Here is a 6,952-nt window from a genome sequence, read left to right on the forward strand (position 1 = left end):
AACATTTTAAAAGTGCCCACAAATTTTCTCAGGAGTTCTAAAAATTGGTTTAGTACTATTACTAAATCAAAAAAACAGAAAAACAAAATAGAAAACATAAAGTAAAGAGAGAGAGAGAATCTTACCTGCACCCACCGGTGGCCTGCTACTGTAGCCACCTGGCTGGCCCCGGAGCTGGCCCAGCCCACCAGAGCCAGCCCACCGCAGCCGCCACCGTCTTCAACCTCCTGCCAGTACGCAGGAGCGCGTGTGCCCGACCCGCGCATGCACGCGCCGGCCACCTCCTGCTTACCTGCTCGCCGCTGGAGGCACCCGAGGGCGCCACGCACTCCCCTCGACCCCTCTGCCTCTTCCCCTCTCTCCCGTGTCTCACCCTCTCCTGCCCTCTCTCTCGAGCACCACCGAGCGGAGCCCGTCGCCGCCGATCGTCGTACCCATAGCCAGAGCCACCCCCTCGCCTCTCTGATGCATCCCCGAGCTCTACGACATCGTCCTCGACCCCTTCACCGAGCCACGCCCCGCCGGAAGCCCCGCAGCGCCGTCCCCGAGCTCATCTTCAATATTCGGCCGCCGGGCTCCACAGACGGATTCGTCGCCTCCAGGCCTTCCCCGAGCACGCTCACCATCCCATCGTATCCGCTGTGAGCCCCTGACCACTCCCCCTGCTCCCCTCGTCGAATTCATGCCGCATCCATCGATCCCCGCCGTGCCCGAAGCCACTGTCGCCGACCAAGTCGCCGCCGTAGCCACAGGCGCTGCACCACGCAGTCGAGCTTGCACTTGTGCTCAGGGCACTCCCAGAGAGCCTCACAGCAACTCAGCTCCCCCCTAGCGGAGCGCAGCCCTGCGCCGCTCAAATCCGAACTCCGGCCGCCGTAGAAGTTGCCGCTGCCGTCGATTTAGTCCACTCTGGCACGAGCTGTTGCCGCTGTTGGATGCGCGAGACTCCCAGCTTTCCGTAACCGCAAACCGCGTCCAAAACCGAGCCTTGTGGGCGTTTTCTGAAGCCCTCCGCCGCGTCTGTCGTCGCAGGCGTCAAACCGCCGGTGAGCTGACCTCGTTTGACCTGGGGTTTGACTCCCATGGGTTAATGACTGGTGGGCCCAGAGCCCTGCTAATTTTAGCTTAGCGCTAATTAACTTTTAGTTAACACACTAAGTCACTGACATGTGGGCCCTGGCCCCACTTACAGTTTAGTTAGTATTAACTTAACCCTGCTAATTAGTTGTTTCACTGACAAGTGGGTCCAGCCGTCAGGTTTGACCTGGACCGGCCTGTTGACCCTGCTGATGTCACCCAGACGCAATGCTGATGCAGTAATTGATTTTCTGGATTTAAAATAATCCAGGAAATTCCATAAAATGTTTAAAACTTCTAAAATTCATAGTAATTCAACCGTAACTCCAAATGAAAAGATTTATATATGAAAAATGATCAGAAAAATCCAATCTATCCATCTGTACCTTTTTCATGCATGTTAGAGCAACCTAACCTTGCTGTTTAGATGAAACAAGATAATGCACTTATATGACTTTATAAAATGGGTTTGCATGGACTCATCTCAATCTGTTCTAGTTGCATTGGCTCAAAACACAGCATATTGACATGGCATGATCATGCATCATATTGTGCATTGCATTGATGGTGTTTTCCTTCTCTGTTGCCGGTATTTGTCCCCCTCGGTAGACGCTGTTCCGACGTTGTGATCGTTAACACTAATGAAGACTCAATGCTATCTTCAGAAGTGCCAGGCAAGCAAAACCCCCTTGTTCATTCCGATACAATCCCACTCTCTCGCTCCTGCTCTCTTTTACTACATTAGGACAACAGCGATTCAACTGTTACATGCTGCGGTAGTTGAACCCCTTTCCTCTGCATGACCTGTCATTGCCACAGTAAATAGATGAAACCCTCTAGCATGGATAGGAGTTGTTTGAGCCCTGATGTGCCTACTAATTCATGCTTGTTTGTCATGCCTGCTATTGCTTAGAGTTGAGTCAGGTCTGATTCATCAGGAATGAATTGGAATGTGGTGAACATGTCCTACTGTTGAGAGCTAAGTGTGTGAACACGATTTGGTAAAGGTAGCGGTGAGAGGCCATGTAGGAGTACATGGTGGGTTGTCTCATTGCAGCCATCCTCAGGAACTGAGTTCTGTGTTTGTGATCCATGAACAGTTACTACCACACATTGGGCTCCGGGCACTCCAAGCTCTCTCGACTTATTAATCAACCCGATCTCTGTCCAGGAGTTGCAACTAGTTTCTGGTGTTTGTAGGTAGTGTTAGTAGTCTACCAAGTGGTACCCGGTACAGGTGGGCTTGGGACAGACTAGGCACCGTGGCACGGTGTACCAAGCGTAGATCCATCCGTCGAGGTGGGCTTGGGAACGCTGCACACATCGTTTGGGGCCGTGAGCGACACCCCAGCCGGATCTCCTTGCGGATGGAACCCGAATAGGCGATAAACCTGGACGAGAGACTTGTGTGGTTAGTCAGGTCGTGGCCGACTCCCTCGCCAGGCTTCCGCTTGAAGGTTGCCGAGGTACACGACGTGTACATGGTGGTATGTGGCGAGAGCGTGTGTGAAGAAGTACACCCTTGCAGGGTTAACGTCATCTATTCGAATAGCCGTGTCCGCGGTAAAGGACTTCTGGGTTGCCTATAACAGTTCATAGACAAGTGAAAGTGGATACTCTAAAATGCGCAAGATAAGCGTGAGTGCTATGGATAGCATTCTCGTAGGGAGACGGGAGCGGATCCATAGTGGTGTATTGATATGGTGAATATGTGGACTCGTGTGCGCAACCTCAAAAGAGTTACTTGCAGTCATAGTTTAGGATAGCCACCGAGTCAAAGCTGGCTTGCTGCAGTCAAACTCCACCACCCCCTTTGTTGATACCGATGCATATGTAGCTAGTTCTGATGTAAGTCTTGCTGGGTACATTTGTACTCACGTTTGCCTATTTTATGTTTTGCAGAGAGACGTCAGTCTCGCTAGTAGTGCTGTGTGGACTTCGACGTTTAGCTTGATACCTCAGCTACGATCTTGTGCCCTCGGCAGGATCTGGTAGATAGTCAGGCTTCTCAGCCTTTTTCATTCATAGATGTCTGTACTCAGACATGTTATGCTTCTGCATGTGCTTTGACTTGGATGCTCTGAATGTTGGGTCATGAGACCCATGTTTGTAATATCTGGCTCTTCGGAGCCTAATGAATAAATACTCTGAGTTGTAGAGTCTTGTTGTGATGCCATGTTGTATTTGCACATATCGAGCATATTGTGTGTATGATTGAAATGCTTGTTATGTGTGGGATCCGACAACCTAGATGTCTATCCTTGGTAGCCTCTCTTATGGGGAAATATAGTCTTGTGCTTCCATGAGCCATAGTAGTCCGCTACAGCCCGGTTCACCGTAGTCCTGCTAGCCCAGCACTACTGCTCCGAAACACTTGACTGGCCGGCATGTGATTCACTTCGTTCCTGTGTCTGTCCCTTCGGGGAAATGTCACGCGGTGACATCCGGAGTCCTGCCTAGCCTGCTACAGCCCGGTTCACCGGAGTCCTGTTAGCCCAGTGCTACAGCCCGGATTCGCACGCTGCTGACCGACATGCTCGATGTTGATTCATGTATGCCTGCCCCCGTAAGTTAGTGCCACTTTGGGTTCACGACTAGTCATGTCGGCCCGGGTTCTCTGTCATATGGATGCTAGCGACACTATCATATACGTGAGCCAAAAGGCGCAAACGGTCCCGGGCCTTGGTAAGGCGACACCCATGGGAATACCGTGCGTGAGGCCGCAAAGTGATATGAGGTGTTACCAGCTAGATCGGTGTGACTTGGAATCGGGGTCCTGACACTCTTCACGTACAGTACTCTTCCGATGGAAGTCATTCCTTGACCACGTTGACCACGCCGCGCGGAGAGCACCATGGCGGTGGACGATGGCGAGGCCAAGGAAGGGGACGACGTGGAGCCGGGTAAGACGCGGCAGTGGAAGCCTGCGCGGAGAGGAGTATGAGGGTTCACTGGTTCGGCTGCGGTGTGAGGCTGCCGTCGCCACATGGCATGGCCAGCGGTGGGAATAGTAGTGGCGATGAGGCCTCCGCGGCAGCACAGCCGGCCACGGGAGGCAGGAGCATGCGGCACGACCGGCGCTGCTTTGGGCGGCTGGAGCAAGAATACCAGAGGTTGAAGAAGCACTACGGCCGTTGGATGGACATCGTACGGTCACTGGAGCTAGAATCGTTCATATTGACTAAAGTTGACAAAGGCCCCCGTCCCAGTCAACTTAGTAGGCCCACAAGTCAGCCTCCCACCATGGTGGGTCCCAGCTAGCAGGGGAGTATTCTTTTTTTTTGTGCGTAATAAGGAGGCACTTCCTTGCGTGCGAAGATATAGCTGGTGGGTCCGAGCTATCAGCGGCGGTAACGTTTTCTTCGCAAAATACAGAGGCCCTTTCGGTGGGTCCCTGATGTCAGGTGGAGGAATCATTATTTTGCGCGTAATAAGGAGGCATTTCCTTGCGTGCAGCCGTGGACCCAGCTGTCGGCCTCTCCACATACAGTCCACTTCAGATGCATGTCGGTCGTTGACCACGTTGACCAGGCCGCGCCGAGAGCACCAGGGCGGTGGACGACGGCGAGGCCTAGGAAGGGAACGACACGGAGGCAGGGAAGACTCGGCAGTTGTTTCCCACACGGAGGGGAGTACGATTGTACGAGGGTTTACTGGTTCGTCTGCCGTCGCCGGAGAATAACAGCAGGTGTGGGTGAGTAGAGGGATGGCTAGGCCAGCGATGGGAGTACGGTGGGGCGGTGAGTCCTGCGCGGCAGCAGAACCGGCCGCAGGGAGGAGGGAGCAGCCAGTCCCGCCGGCGCTTGTTTGAGCGGCTGGAGCAGGAAGAGCAGGGATTGAAGAAGCACGACGGCCGTTGGATGGCCATCCAACAGTCACTGCTTGTGCGTCAACCTTTTTTTAGGAAAGCCTCAAATCTATGGAAAACATCATACAGCCCATCTGCCATTATTCTAATAATTTACAGCCCGTTTGCTAATTATTAAGGTTTTTTTGGAGCCCATATTATTTTTGTTAGCATTACAGCCCATATTGTGGCCACGGTTAAAAAATTATACGAATTTTTGCATATTTCGGTGCGGTCCGAACTGTTTTTAATCCCGAAATTTCGAATCACATTCAAATTGATTTTAAAAATAAATGTATATCAATATAAAATCCAACAAATTCTCCACGCATAAAAATTAATGTAATTTAAAATCTCGAAATGAAAAAAAAAGATATTTGAAACTAATTGCCGGTTTGATGTGTTTTAAAAATGTACATCCCATTTCTCATTACTGGTGGGCCATTTTCTCGGCCAGCCGAATGAAAGCTCTCCTCGTCTTGAAAGATTTGCAGCTCAACAGGCGTGACAAAGCGACTTACTTGGAAAATAACAAAAAAAATGGGCTGTGGACGTGGACCCAGCTGTCAGCCTCTCCACGTACAGTACTCTTCCGATGGAAGTCGTTCCTTGACCATGTTGACCACGCCGCGCGGAGAGCACCACGGCGGTGGAGGATGGCGAGGCCAAGGAAGGGGACGATGCGAAGCCGGGGAAGACGCGGCAGTGGAAGCCCGCGCGGAGAGGAGTACGAGGATTCACTGGTTCGGCTGCGGTGTGAGGCTGCCGTCGCCGCATGGCCTGGCCAGCGGTGGGAATAGTAGGGGCGGTGAGGCCTCCGCGGCAGCACAGCCGGCCACGGGAGGCAGGAGCATGCGGCACGACCGGCGCTGCTTTGGGCGGCTGGAGCAAGAAGACCAGAGGTTGAAGAAGCACTACGGCAGTTGGATGGACATCATACGGTCACTAGAGCTAGAACCGTTCATATTGACTAAAGCTGACAAAGGCCCCCGTCCCAGTCAACTTAGTAGGCCCACAAGTCAGCCTCCCACCATGGTGGGTCCCAGCTAGCAGGGGAGTATTCATTTTTTTGTGCGTAATAAGGAGGCACTTCCTTGCGTGCGAAGATATAGCTGGTGGGTCCGAGCTGTCAGCGGCGGTAACGTTTTTTTCGCAAAATACAGAGGCCCTTTCGGTGGGTCCCTGATGTCAGGTGAAGGAATCATTATTTTGCATGTAATAAGGAGGCATTTCCGTGCGTGCAGCCGTGGACCCAGCTGTCGGCCTCTCCACGTACAGTCCACTTCAGATGCATGTCGGTCGTTGACCACGTTGACCAGGCCGCGCCGAGAGCACCAGGGCGGTGGACGACGGCGAGCCCTAGGAAGGGAACGACACGGAGGCAGGGAAGACTCGGCAGTTGTTTCCCACGCGGAGGGGAGTATGACTGTACGAGGGTTTACTAGTTCGGCTGCCGTCGCCGGAGAATAACAGCAGGTGTGGGTGAGTAGAGGGATGGCTAGGCTAGCGATCGGAGTACGGTGGGGTGGTGAGGCCTGCGCGGCAGTAGAACCGGCCGCGGGGAGGAGGGAGCAGGCAGTCCCGCCGGTGCCTGTTTGAGCGGCTGGAGCAGGAATAGTAGAGATTGAAGAAGCACGACGGCCGTTGGATGGCCATCCAACAGTCACTGCTTGTGCGTCAACCTTTTTTTTAGGAAAGCCTCAAATCTGTGGAAAACAGCATACGGCCCATCTGCCATTATTTCTCATAATTTACAGCCCATTTGCTAATTATTAAGGTTTTTTTGGAGCCCATATTCTTTTTGTTAGCATTACAGCCCATATTATGGCCACGGTTAAAAAATTATACGAAATTTTGCATATTTCGGTGCGGTCCGAACTGTTTTTAATCCCGAAATTTTGATTCACATTCAAACTGATTTTAAAAATAAATGTATATCAATATAAAATCCAACAAATTCTCCACGCATAAAAATTAATGTTATTTAAAATCTCGAAATAAAAAAAAAAGATATTTGAAACTAATTGC

The sequence above is a fragment of the Triticum aestivum genome, chromosome 6D (assembly GCF_018294505.1).
Source record: "Triticum aestivum cultivar Chinese Spring chromosome 6D, IWGSC CS RefSeq v2.1, whole genome shotgun sequence".
Lineage (NCBI taxonomy): Eukaryota > Viridiplantae > Streptophyta > Magnoliopsida > Poales > Poaceae > Triticum > Triticum aestivum.